Here is a 21,296-nt window from a genome sequence, read left to right on the forward strand (position 1 = left end):
ATGGGAGCTAGATCCCTGAACATGTAGTGTGCCATATGATTCTTAACCTGCAGGTTCTGTTGTAGGATTCATGTAGTTGAGATTTTCAGGCTGTTTTAAAGTCTCTCATAACAATCTGAGTGGTTACAGTGTAAGGTGTCGGTTTTTTTGTGTGTGTGTGTAAAAAGAAGAAAGTTATTTTATTACAGGTGTTTATTTTTGAAGACAAGGCAAACAAAATGTGAGGGACAGTAATGAAAGGAAATAGCAGATGATCATAACTGGCCACACAAAGTTCACTGAACATTCAGTGATTGATTTTTTTTTTTCTCAACGAGTTGTCTGTAATAAATAATAAATTTACAGTCTTGTAAAAGAAATATTTAAGCTATTGTGATCTTATTAATGTTTGCTATTTCCATATAGCAGAATCCAGTGTGATTTGTGTCAGCCCAATTTCTGGTTTATTACCAGCCTTTTTAGGCAGCAGAAGAGAAGGATATTGTGTCCAGCTTGCAGAGCTGGGATCATGGCGAAGTGGTAGCCGTGAAAGCATTCCTGAGTAGAATTGCACTGTGGAGATCAAATAAGACACTGCTGTCTAGACAGAGGTTTGCCAGTATCCAACAATCAGCTAGAAAGTTGTTAAAGAAATTAACCTTAAATTTCTTTAAATTAAAGGGAGCAAGTTAACGGTGAGGGCATTTGATAATGAAAGGACTTCCAGAAGGATGATAAAATATTCTCCATTGGAGGAAAAACGACAACAGAAGACACATCTCAAATCAAGATCAGATGTTTGGCAGCAATGTATTTCTTGAATCACTGATGGGTTATGTTTTTGAGTGAAATCTCATGGTGTTACAGCAGATCTCATGAGTCAGCATTCCTATGGCCTTGAAATCTAACAATGAGTTGAGTCTTCCAGCTTTCTAAGCAGACTGCTGCTCATTTCATTTATGCTGGGAGGTGTTTCTGTTACCTAACCTTGGGATCAGGCATATGTAATTGCTCTTAAAAAGAGATTCTCCCTTACTAGCAAGGAGAGAATAGGGCTGTAACTCCAGTGCTTTTCCATTCTCTTTGGGAATTAGTAATAGGTGCTATTCAGTGCTTTTAAATTGTTTTAAATAGCTATCAGAAAGTACTGGAACACCCTTATTCCTTATGTCTGTATTTAATACCACTTAGAGGGAGTCTTGGAACCATAGTTTGTTGCTCCTTAGAGCTTTTCTTAAAGTCTGAATTAGAGAGGAAGTCAGTGTGGCTTGGTAGAGATTGTTCATTCAGGCATGTTCATTGTGCATCACAAAATCAGCAAGAACAGCATTTTGCCCCTTTATGGTATTTTTGCTGCTTTGTTTTGTCATCACTGGCTGGAACTCAAAACAGAAAAAGGACTGTGAGAATAAACAATGCTGATGAAACCAATTTGCAGTAGTTTTGTGAAACTTGCAATAATTTCAGGTGGTGTTTAATTAGCATTTTGGACAACATTTCTTTGAATAGGAACCTATTCAGCCCTTCCTAATTAGTGTGTAATCTTTATGTGAGTAGATTATCATTTGAGAACAGCTGTATCTGCCTATTTCCTTTTTGAGACAGTGCGATAGTAGAACTGAAGCTGTGTCACTTTACCAAATAGATTTTGGGAGGGAGGGAATGATTGTAGTCTTCAAGTAAAGGATGTGTGTGCATATATACATAAAAGAGGGAACATTGTAGGGCAGGCAAAATAATTCCTCTTCTTTTGTGAGTTCATTTAGGGAACAAAGGTAAAAATAAATAAATGTGAAAAGTCTTGTAGAACAGCTGTAGCAAGACTTGATTTGCAGAAACATGTCCAGTCAGACTGTAAATCTTTCAGACATCTTGTGATGAATGCTGTTGGGTGGATAGGCGGTGGTCTAGGACTGTCCACGTTTTGGGCTCTAGAAGGTGTGGTTATGGCCTCACGCTGCATCTGGGTTTTTGAACAGGCAAACAACTTTGAGATATTATACAAATATGAAGAAACAGATTGCTTTAGTTAATACCAGCAAGTTTTCAGGACAGGCTTACCTGGAGGCAGATAGGTAGAAAAGCAAGACCTTGTCCTAAGGGGCAGATGGAGATGGTCCTTAGGCCAGTCTCTTCAGTCTCTATGTGTATTTGTCTCTGCTGGCTTGACAGGAGCTGAAACTGTAGAATTGTTGTTTTCCATTATTTCCTCCTCCTTCATGTACTGTTAGCATCCTCACACCATTCCAGACTGTGCAGTAGGCTGTAAGTTTTGTGCCTTAAACTTGCTGGATGATGAGAGTTTGGGTTGCCAAATGATCCAGTAGAATGACCTGCCATCTCAGAGTGGGAGCACCATATGCATAGTAAATTCCCACTCAAAGTTTTGTCTTTTAGTGCATGAGATGAGCATGCAGCGGTACAATATTTGTGCTGCTTGTGAGCAGACCTGATAAAACTTGTTCATGAAGCTAGTGTATAAAAAAAAAGAAAAAAGCCTGGTATTTGGCTGAGTTGTAGATTTATAGTTTTAATCTCTCAGTATTCCCTGTGATAGGGATTCTAGCCACACAGAAGCTGCTTTGTACCATGTGCTTGTCCATTCTGATCACTAGGCTATCTTAATGGTGGTTTTGGCAAAACTTGTCCTTGTTTGATCTTGTCAGTGAAACAAGAAGTGCTCTTCTAGTTTATGTGAACCCTTTAGTTTGTTGGACTGTCCTGGGGCTCTGCACACCCCACCCTGGTGGAACCCCAGATGAATGGGTAAAATGTTTCCATGATGCACCCAGTCTGCCGCTTTCAAAATGTGTTTTTAATCATTGATGGTTGCATATGTGCTTCAGTTATGCCACAAGAAGACATAGTCTTTGGGTAACGAGTAGAAATGGATTTTGAAGTAGAACTGTAACAGATTTTCACTGAAGGGTTTGTTAATTAATGAGAAATTACAAAGTGTGGTTTTTGTGTTCTAGTAGTGCTACAGTTTTCACCAGAACATTGGGCAGCAAAAAAAAAAAAAGAAAGAAAGAGAAGAAGGAAGATCAACTGATTGGCTGATTTTACCTGGGAATTTCTAGTTAATTCTTAAAAAAAAAAAAAAAAAAAAAAAAAAAACATGGTTTGTTCTGGGGAATCATACATTTACTGATGAACATAATAGAAAAAACTTACTGAAAAAAAAGTCTGTCTTAGCTTTCAAGTCAAGGAAGGATGACTGCCAAAAACTGAGCTTTTGGATACTGACCTCTAGGGTAGGTGATCACTCTCTTCATTGCAAAGGGAGTCTCCCAAGGCTCAGGGAGAATGAAATCCCCTGCAGATGGGATTTTGTATCTAGTACTTAAAGTATTTGAGTTTACTTCCAGAGTCCTTTGATTATAAATACCTGGGCACATTTCTAAGATCTGTTTAGTAACATGTTTGTTTCTCCTCCAAAATCTTAGTATACAGATTGCTGGAGTTGGTTTTAATCTGGAATGATGAATGAAATGTGGTATCTGCTAAAAATAGGAAATTATTGACAGTTTCCACTCCTAGTCAAAGGTGTTTTCTGTCTTTGGGATTTTTGACAGTATATTTTTCCTTTTACTAGTAATTTCTGCTACTTTCTATCAGCCTATGGCTGGCTGATGCAAAGCTTTCCTAAGCAGCTTTGGGATTGGTTTTTGGTATGCTTAGTATCTGCTGACAGGAAACTCAAGAATGTTTTATAATACCTTTATGTGACTACTCCTCTCTATAGTGAGAAATTGCTATTTTATGAAATCTAGGATGTGAACTTTTTTTCTACCATACATGAACTTTCATGACACATTTAGTTACCATCTCAAGGTAAGGGAAATGAACTGTTTGCTTCTGTACTATGAAGTTTACAGTTAACGGCAATGTTTTTCTTAATTTATGCTGTTTCTAGTTAAAACAAAAAAACAACCAGCAATGAATCAAAAAGCAACTGACAAGAGGTATTCAACCCCAGGAAAATAGCGTTCCTGGTATCTTAATGGATTCTTGCTTCATTATTCCCAGAAGTCAAGTGGTTTACATCTTTATTTCCCTCTTTATGACAGTGTGACTATATTCTGCTGTTTTCATTAATAACGCTGTACATTATTTTTTAGGTTTAGGTGAAAAGACGACACAATTTGGCATTTAACGAAGCATACTAGTACTTAATCAAGATGTCTTTAATTTCTTAGCCTATCGTATACCTCTAGCATAAACCTTGGCAGATCAAACAGGTGTTGTCTGTATTGAGGAAGGCTTCTGGAGAAGCTACTCAACAGACTTCACAAGCTTGAGCTAAGGATAATCGTTTAGAGAGTTACTATTGGCAGAATACAGCAGTTGTACAAGAGATTGCTGGAAGCAGAAATTCTAATGTAAATGTGGCCCTGACATCTTAAAGTTTCTTCAGTGCAAAATAAAACATGTTAAATCATTAAACAAATGAGAAAACAGTTAAGCATTGTTAGACATAGGTACAAACTTTGGCTCAGGAAGTTCAGAAACTACTGATGGCTGATACATGGGAAAGTAAATGGTGAAAGGACTACTATATGCATATGCTCTTGCGAATAGTGTCCTCTTATGTATCAACTGCTAGACACAGAAAACTGAGCTGGTAAAATCTTTGTGTTGCTGGAAGTGTTGTCTGGTTGTGACAACACATTTTGAGAGCAGAAGTTGTCGGTATTTATAATCAGCTTTTTTTGTTTTAGTCTTCTATACATTCTTTGTTACTGTTTACAATGTGCTGAGATGGGAATGCCCACTGCATGGAAGGTCAATTAGTTTGATTTCAAGGACTGAATTTCTTAGCAGAATGCAAAATATCATTTTAGAGCAGAAGCTCTGAAGTGGTGCCTAGAGTTAAAATGACGTGTGGTGGGTGGTGGTCTTTCTTTTGCAATGGTATCTTTGTGGTTTTTTTCCTGTTTTTTTTTCTTGTTCTTAGTCTGGTTTTTCCCCCAAGGATCTGCAGAGCTGCTCAGAGCAGTTTCCAGGGTGCAGAACAGCACAGTGTCCAATTCTTTAGTTTCCTAAAAAGTATTGCATTGAGCAATCATCCTTCTACCCAGAAATATGGGAAATCTGATATATTTCTTTATATATCAAAGATCTCAAAAATATTTGGCCCAGTCTATCTCTCTGTGGAGGAGTCTAGAACATTGTACTTCTAGCAGTTAACAGAATGTCAATTTTTTACCACCCTGAATATTTTCTGTGATGCTTAACCATAGAAAAACATGCAACCTAAGTGATGAATTTTAGATTTGGAGCCCTATCTAATGAGTATTCACAGTAAAAGGGAGGTTATTTGTTAATCACTAAGCATAACTTTTCCTTCTACTTTTTACTCATCAGGCCCTTGAAGTTTCCTGTGTCACATATTAGGGTATTTCATGTACTGGGGGATTTCAGAAGCTAGCTGGGTGGAGTCTGACGCTACCTTTGTCAAAACATAAGTTGCAATAATACACCAAGAGTATGAGGGCTACCATTAGCTCATCAAGTAAACAGTTTGCAGCATCTCAAGTCACAGCCCAGGTCACTGAGATCATTAGTGAGATGGAGTCTTACTTCATGTTTTTCTTTCTTTCCATTTTTCTCAGTGGGTTGGACCTCTGGCAAAGTATGTTTGATTCCTTCAGCAGAGGGGAAGATTGTAGACATGAAAAGACACAACTGAAATGGATAGTATGTGACAGTTTAATCCTTCTAGCTTATTGTTTTATGATGTGACTATCTTTAATAACAGTTCTTCAGAGACTCATAACCCTTTATGTGATTTACTGTGGGTATCCTGTATGCCACCTGTGCATGGTATTAATTAAGACCTGGGGAGACAGTGCTATAAAACTGAAAAATTCCCTTTGCCAAAAGGTAGCACTATCAAAACCAGCAAAACCTCCATGTGAAGCAGTGTGATAGTTCTTCCAAGATTAGTTTATTACTCTTTTCTCAAGAGCTTGAGGTAATATGACATCTTAAAGATAAACTTACAGTTTCAATTGCCTTCATAGATGTACAATCATGGATTTTGTCCACTTAAATTAAATGTGCCTAAGGGAGTGAGTTTATTTTCTGCATCCATTCAAGCACGTGATTGAAATAAACAGCATGATCCTAGCAACGTAGCATGCCAGCTATTAATCCACTAAGTACCATATTAGTACCTGTCACTTTAGATTAGCAATGAGTTTTTTTATGTTCATCATGTATTTAAGTGTTCTGACTGTTGGATGGATTAAATCTCTCTTATTCAACTAATTCCCAAAAAGCATCCATCTGGAGAACCTTATGCCTTAGAAGTCTATTTCTCAGTAATAAGTCCAAATAAGATGGGTTTTATCATCCCAGAGAGTCACTCAGGATGAGGTAATGGAAATAATAATTGGTTTATAGAGTGTTAAGTTTTTTGCTGCTAGAAACCTGCTCATATATAAATAAAATGGAGATATTTCATTTCTGTCAAGCATTTATATTGTACAATGATTGATTTAAATATCAGGCAACCTAATTATTAGTGTACCTGAGTATCATTTAAAATGTAAACTCCCTGGGTGGGGATTTTTCTTTTTCTTCTCTCTGTATAATCACCGTCTCAAGTTTCACGGTGCATGATTTGGGCTCTTTAACTGCTGTCATAAAAGAAATAATAATGTCTGCAAAACTCCCAACCTAATACCATTTTCTCTAGTGATAATCTAATCACTTCATCTCTCAAGCACGTCGCTGAGCCATATTGGAATACTGCTTAAGAAGGACAACTTAGACATTTATGCCATTAATTTTTCTACTCCTTCAACCAAAACATACAGAGTACATCACATGCTTTTTAGATCACTGCATGAGCCATGTTTCTCTCAACTTCTTTGAATTATCAAGATCAGTCATTTTGAATTGCAACAACAGACATTAGGAAATAAAGTATCAGAGAACCAGCAGCGAAGTTTTTTGGCCAGTTGAATTAGCACTAACATTCAGTGGTGGGATGTGGGGATGCTGGATCTTCAGCTGGTGTGTTGAAGTCTGACGGATAGAAACCTAGCATCTCCAAGCATTTTCCCCTGCATGACTCCAGTGAAACAATATTCATTTACTATGAGTCCTTTGTGTGCCCAGTCTTGCAAAAGAATAATATAGTTGTATTTTCCTAAGTAGCTGAAATAACAGTTGTGATCTAATAAGTGTTCTGATTAAAGTTTATTAGTAAGTGGCTTCAGGAAACTATGGAGGGATGGTGTTTTCAGATTTTCTTCACAGTAATCATAGATTGTTTGCTGCTTGCACGACTGGTGTATCTGTGTCAAGGACATGCTTTGGGTTCCACATTTGAGGATGCTCAGAATTTCTGTATATTGACACAAAGTTTTTATCCCCGAGTTCTTGCTTGAAATTTCCTATTATTTGCCCATTCCAGTCAAGCTACTGTATAAACTGGAAAATACTGCATTTTGTGAGATAACTCAGCCTCCAGAAGAACTAGCTTTTGACAGATCTGAAAAGTAGTTGTTCTTTCTAAAGTATCGCAAGAAGTGCAATATATTTCCTCCTAGGCACCCCAAATTTCTGCCTTATAGTTGTCTTTTTTGTCAGGATAGTAACAATTTTGTGACATTGTTCAGGCAATCTGGTGTTTTTAGAATTTCTAGTCTGATTTATGGATTTCTGGTCACCCTCTAAGCTGACTTGGGACAATGCAAGTTTTCTCTTGCATTTCAAAATCAATCCTGAACATTCATGAGAACCAATGTCCAACAGGGGATGTAAATCCCTTTAAAAAAAATGCCTGGTGTTTAGAATAGACTTCAGAAGCATCATCAATGCACTTTCTGTCTCCTAAGAGTGCTCAAAGCGAAATAACTTAGTGACACTCTTACTTATAACCTCCTGGCATATGAGGGATGATGAGGCTAATCAGATACATCCTTGTGCTGAATAGGACTACACTGGGAGTCTGTAACAGGGCAGCTTCAGCTGCAAGGGAAGTGACAGCTGAACTGAGGGATTCATCTCCTGGACTAGGTGCCAGTTAAGCAGTTCATTTTACTTTAATGTGTAGTTCCAGGTGAGATTCCATGTATCCTACTACCTGTGTGTTGCTGTCAGCTCTGTTGTTTCAAGGGCCTAACTCTTATACTTTGAATGATTTGCTCCAGAACAGAATTTTGTGAAGTTAGATTATTAAACTTTTTCTGTCTCCTGCAACTGTTTTCTGGGAGTCACCTTGTACTCAGATCTGTAGATTCAATCCTGCAGAAATCTGCAGAAATGTTTCCCTGTATGTGGTTCCAGAAACCAGGACAGGATGAATGTTCTAGCACAAAATAGTTTTGCCCCCCTGCAATCAGCTGCATAATCTGGATATAACCCAATTAATCTTCCCTGATGGAGTACTTCCTATTCTGTTTTCCTATTAACTCTCTAAAAGGTCATTAATCTATCCCATTCTTTGTTTAGTCCCACACAGCTTGAAAAAGAACTATCTTGTTTGTTTGTTTTGTCTGCATCTCTATGGCTGTTGGTTGTTTCCAAGCTTAGGAAAAATTCCACAGAGAAGCAGTGTTTAGCTGAGCTGTTGGTGTCAGTGAGCTATTTGTATGTTAGTAGGATTCATTTACAGATGCAAGGGGGACTACCCTGAAAACTATTTTAATCAAAACAGGATTGAGATATGTGAGAAGCTTGTGGTAAATGTGAATGGGAGAACATGAGAAGCACCCCTTGCCCCCTTTATGCATCAGTTGAGGGTATGTGGTTGTGATGTTTTCTGTCACACAGCTTGAGTTATTTCTTCCCTTACTTCTGCCAGCATTGCATGTTTTAATTCCAGCAGTGCAAGAGGATTACAATCTGTGCAAGTATGGAAAGGAGTATTTGGACTGAGAGTAAAGTGATTCTTAGATCAAAGGGGAAAGAAAACTGGGGATGGTTTGTATCCCATTGAATTTGCAATCAGTGATCTGACATCAGACGAAGGCGGCGCTTGCAGCAAGGTTAAGCATGACTCATGTAGGGAGCTTTTTGTTTCATGGATATCTAGGATACTAGCATCTTTTGTTATCTCAGTTGAGAAGGGATTGTTCTGGATAAAAATTTAGGTGAAAAACATGAGTCAGTAGTAGAGTATGTTCCACCAACTGAGGAAGGAAATGAGTCTGATGTCCTTTTAAATGCTACATGCTTTATAACATAACCATAGGTACACAAAATTGTTTATGAGTCAAACTGAGGTTTCATTGACTTTTTTGGCTGGCAAAGGTGGAATCAGCTCCTGCCCATCATAAGATACAGGCACTATAGAGCAGTGCTCCTTTCTTGTAGGACAGTGATGCTTACTGGCTTCTTTCTGGCCCATCACTCTGTGGTACCAGTGTATGCATCTCCATGCATCTTTCTTCCACGTTCTCCAAATGCCTTTTAAATTTTGAAGCTCTCCTTCACTCTGTTAGCACACCTGTAGTACAATGACACTCTCATTCATCCTGGGGTTTACAAACACTATGGCAGTGAAACTATATCTGCCCATGCATTCTTCATTCAATCTCTTGGAAAGCTCCACACTCATTTTTCCTTCTCTTAATAAAAATCAGTAGTTATGCTACATCAACCTGTATCATCAGCAACAACAACTTCACTCCAATAATGCTGGATCTTTCCTTCCAGCAAAAGCAATCAATTTGTTATCGGAACTGCAAATATTAGATAGCTGTAATAGCTGCACTGAAGGAATTGACTACACTAATAATGTTTTAATTTTCATGCTCAATTTTTCTATAGCAAAAGAAAATGAGAACACCAGTTAATCCCCCTTCCTCTTCCCCACTCTCCCATTCTCTCCAAAAAATAATTTAAAAACTTGTATGGAGGACACTGAGGGAGAATGATGAAAGCCAATCAAAAGTTGTCCTGTATTGTATAGTACACAATATAACATAGAGCAACAGCCTTTCTGTCCTGGTACTGTTTTCCTATGTTAGCTGGAGAGGGAGGGACTGCATCAGACCATTGGGCCGTATGAGGTACTGAGCTCCTCCTTGTACCACAAACCCATCCTGTCAGCCACGTGCTCTCACTAGAGAGCTTTAGACAAAAGAGGTAGTAGAGACATACTAGTTTTCTACAAAGCACCACCATAACTGTAGGTACATACTAAGGAAAATCCAGACCACGTTAAAGCATTTGTCTTTGTTATATACTTTAAAAACCACCCTAACCAACAAAACCAAACAACAACAACAACAACAACAAAAAACAACCAAAGAGCTCTTCCTCTCACTTTTGGCTCTCTGGCTCTCGAGCCAGACCATGCAAGGAGAGACTAAAGTGTTACTTGTTTTTCACTAGTGCCCAAGATCCCCAAATACAATCTTAAAAACTGGGCATGTTGTGAGATTTCATGTTATTTTGAAGACCTTGCCTTTACATCTTCCAGAGGGAATGTACTCCAGTTAATGTTTTAGGAAGAAATTGCAATGTAAAATAGTAGCCCAGATACATAAGAAACAACTGCTGAGTAGAGATTTTTTTTTTTACTCCAGTTGATTACTGAGTTAATTTGCTTTTTCCTCTTGGTTATATATACCTAAGAAACTTGTGGACCTTGCATTCAAGGGAAGGAAAAAGAAGTCATCATATATTATTTACTTGAATCATGAACAATTCTGTGTTTTAACAGTCTGCAACAATATGGCCTGCTCTTTATTGGCAGTTCTGCTGGGATACTGACTTGATCCGTACTTTACATGATAAGAAATAGTAATGCATGCCTTACTTGGGGTGCAGTAACAATTTCATTTTTGAAATAGAGATTAAATAGCACTGGGTAGAAGGAGTGCATTTCATTTCTTAAATATGTTCTCCAGTGGAAGATTGAGTTTTAATGTTGTTGTATATACTTTGAAAACTGATATTTATATTAATAAATATTGATTATTTCAAGATTTTAAAGCAAGAAAATGAATGATTTTTCCAAATATTATTGTCTTTACTGTGAAGTATAAGACACTTTTCAACCTCAGTAAGCAAAATTATACCAAAGCTTTGAAAGAAAATTTGAAGAACAGTTCTTTCACTTTGAAATGCTTTGGGTGAATATAAGTAGAAGTGCTGTTCTCTGATTTCTTTTTCACAGAATATTTTTGCCTATGCAAACTTTTTTTTGGTACTCCTTTAAGTGTATTAAAAATATGTGTATTTTAATTTATATTTTTAAGTGTTAAAAATATACTTTTCAGTACTTGTTTTTTATTGGAACATATTTCAATTAATAACAATTTTAATTGCAGGAAACAGGCAAGTTCCACATTATAATGCACCTCTGAACTGGAAAGCCGTGTGCCTGCCTTGAAGCTGTAAGCACCCTGGACACCCATTCCAGAAGGTTGTTTTTGTCAGGTAGGCAAATATCTTAACTATTATTGGGAAAACAAATGTCTGTCAGTTTTTCTCACTTTAGCTCATCTGCGTTTGAGTGGCGGTAAGCAGAATCTCAATCAGTAGAAATGAAAACTATATAGTGATAAATGATGAAATGTTTTAGTCTTACAAATCAGAAGTGTAACTGCACAAAGAACCTGTGCTGAGCAAACCCAAAGCCACAAACATTTAACATAAAGGACCACATCAAAAAGAAGTCTTTCCACTTAGACTTGTCAACTCCATACTGTTCATGAACAATAGAGATGTTCATCTCCAATCCTCCAAGGTTTGTATTTGTCACACGCTTCCTGCTGGCAAGTATCTTCATCATAAAATGTATGCTGCATATACTTCCAAGTGTTTTTGGTCTTTGTAGTGCTCACATGTTTCCCATTTCAACAGAGATTTACAGGGGTCTAAACCATGATTTATTTACGAAGACTAAATATTTCTGCTAGCCTCAAGATAGCAGAAATAGATATTTCACAGAATTTGTTAGATGTTTATGTGGTCAAAAGAATATGTATCAAGCATGTTTTAAAGAATGAATTGATTGCGGGTTTTTTCTTTAATTTTTTTAGAAACTTTTGAATTTCTTTCCAAGAACCCTCCCCAAACAGAGCAGGGAAAAACATAGCCCACAAGCAACTGCACTCTGACTCATGGTAGTCTGACAAATTTTCCCATTTTACTTTGTCACCTCACTGAGAAGTTGATTCTGAAATTCAAACCATCTCCAGAAAGACTCAGTGCGCAAATGCTTACTATTTTTTAAGTTTCCCACTGACACTGCTCAGTGATTTCCAACTGTCTTAGTAAGTCTCTCACTGCTGTAAAGCAGGAAACTACATTTAGCAATTGACCTGGATCATGAAGAGCTGTGCAAAAGACTAACAGCATCTCTGGCAATAAGAAATCACCATGGAGCTCCAGTGATTTCCAAATCATAGGGCTTCCGTGCTATTTTCTGCAGCCAGGTTGGAATTTAGGGCTTGACCAAACATAGTCCTTGTGGCATAGTCCTTTCATGCTCTGGTGTGGGCAGTGAGGAAGTTCTCTTCTGCCTCACTGCCCACAAACTCCTGCAGCTGTGTTTGTCTTTTTTACTTCACTCCTCTGGACCAAAGAGGAGATAGAAAGGAACTTAAAATGTTCTCATCTCCTGCTAATCTTAGATGTATGTATACCTAGTACAATAAACTGTTTCTTCTGTCTATTGTTGAATCCCTATCCATTTGCTTTTTGGATGGTATTCTCAAAGACTTGTGGTGACATTTGGACTTTAGCTCTGCTTGAAAAGCAGTGGGAGCCTGCTAACAATTTTATTTCTGCAGCTTTTTAAGAAAATCTTAGGTTTGGATGTCCTTCAGATTTCCCCTTGGTGCTATGCAATAGCAACAGTTTGGTCTGTGCAGTGGAATTGGCTGAGAAACAGTGGAGACACCTCCTGTCTCCTGGAGCCAAGCATGACCACACAGACTACCCGTCTGTGGTGCCTGCCAGCCCTGGGACAAGCTGACTGATGTATGCTGTATATTTTTGCTGAAAGCAGTGTTGAGAAGTTGTATCGGGTGTCCTGGCTTGCAAATGAATGAGGTTTTGGAGTCTGATCTGTGTGAGTCAAGGCAAAATTTTTCATCTGGTGAATGCTAGTGATTTGAATGCAGCCCTTCTGGCATCCAAAACAAGTACTCTTTACCTCCTAAGCTGTGGAGTACAAGGAGGTTTCTTCTGATACATATGAAATTATGCACAATGTATGCAAGCCGAAAAGCTGCCTGCCCTATTTGATAGTAGGGAGGCACAGTAATCAGCTGCTGGCCTTCTCTGACTCTTGTTCATGTGTGTTTGCCTTGGGACTTCTTTAAAGCACCAGTGTCACTGACATGACAAGAATTAGCTGCAAGGGAAGAAAAACCCTAACAACTTGTATTTAATAAATTGCAGTTCTCCTATGATGTGGAGTATCTTACACTGCCATGAAATAAATCCCTTATTGGTCTGCTAGTCATTAAATAATTCCTCCAACTCACTTTATGTCTTCCTGTTGCCAGCTTGGTGACTTAAATTGCTTTCTCAGTTAAATCATCATCTCCTAATGATCCAGCTGAATTTTTATGCCCAACCTATCCCCAGGAGAATTTTATATACACTGTAATGATATTGTTTGCTTGGGCACTAGCAGTTAAGTATTCCAGCACCTCATTTTACAGTCTTTGATACATCTCTGAGAGAGAAAGTGCTGAGGCTATTTATGAGAGATCAGGAAGCAGTTATATTAAGGCTGTAGTACAAAGCACATGCTCAGCTTTATTTAGATGCTCCAAACTTTACCAGTAATTAATATCCCTCCCTACGCTGGGCAGGTCACATCTCCTTTGCCAATGTGACCACATTAGTGGTGTCATAACTGCAAGCAACAGAAGTGAAGGGATTAGGTACATGGTACTGCCAGGTGTATGGCATGAGGCATCTTGTCTTGATAGAGCCCAGATAGCCTCTCACTGTGTCTGCTCAGCTTGCAGGCTCTGGGACATCTCCTACAGCTTCCTTGTTGTATTTGATCCTGCACTAATTATGAAGCTGAACTGAAACAACCAGAAGAGCTGGCATAGGTAGGTTTTTTTGTATTTCTGGACTGTCAGAAATAGAAACATAATAATCATTTTTTAAAATTCACATTACAGGCAGTTTGGATATTTCAAAACCAGAGATTTTCAAATTTTGTAGCCTAAAGTTTCATTCTATTCTTGCTTGGATTCCCGCTTGCATCTAGGGCCAGGTGCTTGCTGCAGGAGAACTGAATCAGTGCTGGTTCCGTTCCTCCCCTTCCTGGCAGGAAAGCTCTCCTTTACCAGTGCATCTGCTAAATTGCTTATCAGATTTTCATCTTAGCATTGTTTCTTCTGACATACTGCACAGGGGGTGTGCATTTGTCATTCTTGCCATTAAACGTGAAAAGACAGCTATGCTACCTAATCACTAGCTGTCATGGTAGCTGGCTTGGGGTAAGTGGCCTGATGGTTGCTGTCCTTGCTGCCTGCAGAGATCTAGCTTGAGGTAGACGTAGTATGATGAGCTGTATGTCCTGTGCTATATGTGATGGAACTGGGGCAATTTTTCCCTGCTGTGACAGCTCCCTGCCAGCCTAGCACACACACTGACTTCCTCTTTGTGCTCTCCACCAAAACTCAACAACTCTTGCAGACAGCTGGAAGCAGTTTTCTTACAACCAAGTTTTATAAACTTTCAGGCTTTAGTCCAAAACAGGTAAATAATGTTTTCCTTTTGATTTCAGAGGTCTCTGTTTCTGGGGGATATATTATGAGTTAAGAGAGTTTTAAGAGACCGCTGGACATGTCTTGTTTTTTGGGGGGTGTTTTTTTTTTTTTTTTTTTTTTTGTGAGCACTACATGAGTGAGATCATCACACAGGCAAAGTGTCTCTTTTGAAATCTGACTTCCTGCAGGGCTGTGCAATTCAATGTACAGGTAATTTTAAAGATGTTCTGAAGTGTTACAAAATAAGGTATTAGAAGAGGATAGCAAAGTTTTAGGGAGTTATGTTTTAGTTCCGGATTGCATGCTGCATGCATGCAAAACAGTAGTCATTGGTGCTCTCTGCAGGCAGCAGGATTGAGTTTCCTGCAAACAAAATAAATTTCTTCCTAAAACTCATTATTTCCCCTTTTCTTGTGTTATAGTCAATGCTCTTCATGTACTTGGTAGAGTTCTGTGGCACTTTGAGAAAGACTGTGTAAATAATAAGCTAACAATTCGTATTCATCTAGTCTTGTTCATGCTGTTTGAGATCATTAGGCAGACAGTGTGCCCCCTCCTACCTGTACCAAATTGCTGTGTGATTTCTAGATAATGATTTTGTGCCATATTACTTCAGGAGGTTAACAGAAACTCCTGGACTGTAAATATAATTCTGGTACTTTGTATTTCATATTGTAAATGCGTGTCATGAAAGTCTGCATTACGTAGAGCAGTCTTGGTATTGAATTTGCAAATCACAGATGATTTGCAGTCACTATATTAAAATGTCTAGGACAAGGTTTGGGCAGCATCAGTGTTGTGCTAGTTCCCATTAAGATCAAAGGGAATTTTTCCACTGGCTGCAATTAAAGCAGCTGGGCAACACTGAGCCCTAGGGTTAAAGGCACATCTTTCCAATCACAGGTAATTCAATCAAACCAATTCCTACTCTTGTTTGTTTACTTTTTGAATGTATACCACTTGCAGCTGCAGGGGGAAAAGAGCAAAGCAAGTCAATTTGATCATCTCCTGTTTATTTCCTGGCACTGTTCAAAATGACACAGCAGTTTATATTTATTGACAGGAGAGGAATATGTCTGGATATGAAGTTTTTAACTGTCACAAAATGCCCTTTTAACTACACCACAGCAATTCATTAAGTTGAGACCCTAAGTTATAAATTAATAACTGTAACCCACAAACATCCAGAGGAGCCTACTCTCAGGCTTGCAGTAGTATTTTTTTATCTGCACTGAAGTAAGCTTCCAAGCTGAGTACATGCAGTAGGCTTCACTCCTCTGATTATTCAGATAGCTAGGGATAAACATTTTAGGCTGGGCGCAGAAGGGCATGTTTAACAGGTATGGCAGAACTTGATCACCTTGAAGTTTTTTGGAGCTCTTCTTTGAGAATTGCAGACCTTAAAGGAATAGCATTTATGGGAGAAGCAGATTGTTGCAATTATCAGATACTTTGAAAATGCTTTGAGTTGACATCTGTTACTGTTTCATGCATGGAACTTCAGGTGACAAATAAGATGCAAGCCTGTACCCTTTTGTACAGAGTGAGCCACTCTTCTTCCAAACCAAAGGTAACATTTCCTTGTTGCCTATCAGTTCCAGCCTTTAGTTAACTCAAGGTTTTACCTTATCCAGGGAGGAGTGAGAGAAGGGAAAAGAAGGGGCTCATTTGGTTAGGAAGACCGCTTGCCTCTCTGCTCCCTCAGCAGCATTTGAATTTACTTGCTGCTTAGAACAAAAGTAGGCTGAAGGGCAGGGATTGCAAAATAAAATGTTCCTAAACCATACCTGAGAACTCATGATGGGGTCGAGGAGGATGACATCCAAATTGATGCCTCCACAGTGGAAAAGAGGGCAGCCGGAGCACAGATACTTTAATTAGGCACTGGAGAATCTGTATGGGAGCACGCTGCAGGAAACCAGGCTGTGTAGTTCACAGACTAGCTGTTATTAACAGGGTAGCCTGTGGGGTCCCTGGGCTTGCAGTGAAAGTTTGTTTATAATGCAGCACATTCTCCACTCTGCAGTAAAGGAAGTGTGGATGGGGTTTAGAAATCAGATTTAACTCATTGCTGGGACTAGCCTGAGCTAAAAACAGAAACCTGGACTCTGTTCTTCTGCTAGCTACGGCTTCTCTCTCTTAGCTCTTACTTGTTTTTGTCATTTTCTACAAATTGTGAGTCAGATACAGTCCTGTGAGTGAAATAGAAGAAAACATTTTTCTCATTTTGCTTGAGAACCTCAGAATCCCCAATTTAATGGGAAGGGATTCCTTTTGGATGAAACAAAGTACAATTTATTCTCTATGTTTGTATGAGAGCAGTGGTCTTTATTTGGCAGGTGCGTGGGCATGCTCTCTCTGAAGTAAAACAAAGCATTACAAATGTGTATTTACAAACATGAGGAAGTCTGTGCTGCAGTCAACATTTTGAAGCTCTTAGTGGAGCTCAGGGAATGATTTGCACTGACTGCCTTCATGCAGGTTTAATAAGACAAAGAAAGGTGTTGGTGTAATATACGTTTGAAACACTGCTTGGACTTTCTCACACAAATTCTGCTGCTCTTTCCAACTTTGCCACGTGCTGAGTCAAAGTAGAAAAATGCTTAAAAATCCCTTGACAGACATTTTGTTAGATGAGAGAAAAGACAAGAAAACAAGTGAAGTATGCAGAGGGCTGACTTTCACTCATTTATGTCTTAAATTTATAGTCCATTAGTTGCAAATTTAACCAGATGGAGAACAACTCTGCTAACAGCATTAGTTGCTGTATACTACATGATTTTGTGAAACGCTTTGGGAAAAGTCAGAAGCTGGACTTCAAAGAACTCTTTATTCAGCAGGAGGTTATTCTGTTTAAGACAAGAGAATGCTGCTTAGCTGAAAGAAGTAATTAGAAAGCAGTAGAAAACGCCAGTGCTCCAGCAGCATGGAAAAATGTAAAACACTATTATTGTGTGCACTAGGCTTCAAAATGAGAAAACTGTGCAGAAAATAATGGTTCAGAAAATCAGTGTGCTAACAGATAATGAAAGGGAGGCTGCTCCACCCTCTTGTTGCTTGTGTTTTGTCCTGAGGAGGCCAATGGAAAGAAAGACAAAAGAGGGGAAGCACTTCAAGAATCAATGTGTTCCATTTGCAGGCAAGAGGAAATGTGACAGAGGCCTTCTCGCTTCTCCTGTTTAGCTGGTTTCTTTTTCCTGCTGTTTTTTAATGTAATCTCTCACTTGAGACTGAATATTTTTCAATAGGATGTGTATCTGATCTTGAATAATGTGGGAGATATTGGTGGGGGCATATAAGATCTCTGTTACTCATTTGAACAGGTCATTTATACTTCTCCTTTCAAGATTTAGTGATTTCAAGTAAAAATGTTTAGAAAAAATCTCTACAGATAGAGAAATAATACAGAGCATGGATCCTTAACTAGCACAGCCAGTTCCTTCACAGCCAGTAGTTACATCAGAGGAGCTATTTGGTGAATAAATAATTAGTTGGATGATCAGTCCCAGAGGAGGTTTTGATCAGCTGCTCTGTCTAGGTGAAGGCCAGTTAGGAGTGGTGTTGCCCACGGGTCCAACATTTTTGCCAATGATGTCGGCCGTGGGATTGAGTGTGCTCTCAGTAAGTTTGCCAATTATACTAAGCTGACTGGTGCAGTTGATACAATACAGGAAGTGAACCATCAAGAGGGACGTGGATAAGCTTGTGATGTGTACCAACAAGAACCTAATGAGGTTCTAAAAGGCCAAGTGCAAGTGGGTTGGGAAAATCCCAGGTATGTATACGTACTGGAAGGAAAACTCATTGAAAACAGCCCTGCAGAGAAGGACTTGGGAGATCTAGTGGATGAAAGGCTTAATGCTAACCAATGCTCTCACAGCCCAAAAGGCCATCTGTGTCCAGGGCTGCATCAAAAGAGGGCTGACCAGCAGGGGCAGAGAGGTGATTGTTCCCATCTGTCGCACCCTCATGAGGCTCCACCTGAAGTACTGCACCCAGGCCTGGGGACCCCAGTGTAAGAAAGACGTGGGGCTGTTGGAGCAAGTCCAGAGGATGGCTGCAAAGATGATCAGAGGGCTGGAGTATCTTTTCTATAGAGACAGGCTGAGAGAGCTGGGCTTGTTCAACCTGGAGAAGAGAAGGCTCTGCAGAGACCTTACTGTGGCCTTCCAGGGAGCTTATAAACAGGGGGATGACAGACATTTTGCATGGTCTAATAGTGACAGGACAAGGGGGAATGGCTTCAAACTAAGACAGGAGATTTGGGCTAGGTGTTAGGAGGAAATGTTTTATTCAGAGGATGGTGAGGCACTGGCACAGGTTGCCCGGAGAAGTTGTGGATGGCTTATCACTGCATGTGTTCAAGACCCTGGGCAGCCTGATTTAGTACATGATTTAGTGATTACAACCCTCTCTATAAAAGGGGGTTTTGAATCAGGTGATCTTTAAGATTCCTTCCAACCCAACCGTTTTTGTGATTGTCAGCTTCATTTTTTCTCTTAAGTGTACAAGACCCACCTAAGCACAGCCAGAAAGCCACTGCATCTGTGAATCTGTTGTTAGATCCAGGAAGGAGGATGTTAGCTTTTGCAAGATAAGTCACTGCTTTTTCTGCACTCTCCACTTGGATATACAGGAAGTGATGGGAGCACACATGCTATTCTGTGTCACTCCTAAGCTGTCAGTGGATCTGTATTTTTGGTTTGCCATTACTTCTGTATTAGAGGAAACGTGATTTGGACAAAGATTTGGGTGCTCACTGTACATCATCGTACTATTCTATCCTCCATTCATAAGATTGCTGTATTATACAGCAAAGTTAAATAGTGCTTAAATCATCTTCATGTGGAGTAAAATGGGATTGCTGTGATGTTGTTGAGATTTCCCATATCTAGCTAGCTATTTACTTTGAAAGGAACGAAAGATGCTTAATTTAGTCAACTAGGAGAGCTCCTCTGTGCAGTCTTTTGCACCAACCCTGGAGTAGGGCTTTTTGTATCTGTCAGAATTTGGATGGTACATCTTTCTCTTTAAATCTTCTAAAACTTTAAGATCCTACATTAAAATCAACCTAAAGACTATTAGGTACCATTGCATACCATTTTTGTGTAAGTTTAAGTATTCATGGATGCTCTAGTCATTTCAGCTTTTGTCCCATCTATTGTTGTGATTGCTATGCAATTATTTTGCTGGGTTTTTTTTAAGTGCTTTGGCTACTCTGCTGACAAGAGTCCTGAAATGTGATCCTGTCCATCGGTCCAGCCCCTGATCTTTTGGGCTTGCTTGACCTGGTTGCCAGTGCTGTGTAAGCTAAAAATCTGTAGAAGAGTGGTTCCTTTTATTTTTCTTTTTTTCCTTCAGATTCTCCTTCTCTTGGTGAGAATTCATAGCTTTTGTGGCATCTTTTGTGCACTGCGTATTTATTGAGGTCCCTTTTATTTCCTTTAACATCCACAGCATTAAATTGTACTATCACAGGTGGCAGCTGGGCCTGATTCAATTCTAGGTGAATGTAAATAAACTTCCATATATCAATAGAGTAAAAATTGTATTACTTTTTTTCAAAACCAGATGAGACAACCATGCTTATTTATCACAGTGCAAAGATACCTGTAAAATTTACAGTCCTTCCTTTGTATCATAGATGCTTCCATCCAGGTGCCCTAATTCGGTCTCTGAGTCCTGCATCAGAGCAGTGTGTGAAAGTCAGTTAACCTTCAATCCCTCCAAATGTGGCATCTATTGTAATCTAAGTGTCATGGCTTCCATTTTTTAAAAAGTTTTTCTATTCATTTGGTCAATCAGAGAATGAATTGTCCTGATGCACTAGGAAACAAGTTACAAGAGAGACAGTTGTAGTGAAGCCTGAAAATACGTGTGCTCTCCCCGTTCAGAAAAAGGGAAGTATAATCCAGAACAAACTGTTAAAACAATGGCAATTGTTACTCCTGAATCCAGTTGCAGTTAGTCTGCTCTAGTGGATCCACTAGAGTGGAAATAGTGATTATGTAATAGAGCCATGAGCAGAAAACAGCAGGACATGAAACCTTAATCAGCCCAAAGGCATTCTGCAGAGTTGCCTGCTTCTTGTGGAACTCAGTGGCAGCTACTTGCTAGCCTAGATATCAACTGAAAAAGTATCCAACAAATCCAAGTGGCAGAAACTGCATACTTTATCTATCACTCATACTGTTTCCATGGGGAGATGCTTGCTAGTCAATTCTTTGCACTGAATATCAGGCTTATGTTGTATGCTGTTGAGCTAGGTACATCTCCTGTGTTTGCAGGCCTGATGGCCGAAGGAAGTCTTTTAAGTTCTCATGAGTTGCAACTTAGCACTGTGAGCCTTTCCTTGGTGTGGGACCTGTAAGAAGATGCCAACTTCTGGAATGGTCAGATGGTAAATTCAGTCAACAGCCATGACAAAACTGTAGAGCATATAACTTAGTAGAGTATGTAACATGATTGTATTAACATTTTAAAATATTCCTCTGTCATTTAAATGGATTTTTTCATCTTGCTCTTTGAGAATAACCTTTTATCAACAGAGGAAATGCATCTAGCATTTAAATGGAATCTGCATGTTCCCCTTGGACATAGTATTTTGGC

At 39.0% G+C, this 21,296-nt stretch overlaps 1 long non-coding RNA gene across 1 annotated transcript in view; it reads left to right on the forward strand.

Annotated features, from left to right (window-relative positions):
- LOC116231137 (uncharacterized) overlaps window positions 1-21,296 on the forward strand; it is a 644,852-nt gene that overhangs the window by 138,897 nt on the left and 484,659 nt on the right. Inside the window, exon 3 of the long non-coding RNA XR_016466011.1 lies at window positions 11,274-11,382. This is a non-coding gene — a long non-coding RNA (uncharacterized LOC116231137). The remainder of the gene's footprint in view (window positions 1-11,273; window positions 11,383-21,296) is intronic.

Source organism: Phasianus colchicus, chromosome 4 (genome assembly GCF_987193195.1).
Source record: "Phasianus colchicus chromosome 4, bPhaCol1.hap1.1, whole genome shotgun sequence".
In the NCBI taxonomy this organism is placed as follows: domain Eukaryota; kingdom Metazoa; phylum Chordata; class Aves; order Galliformes; family Phasianidae; genus Phasianus; species Phasianus colchicus.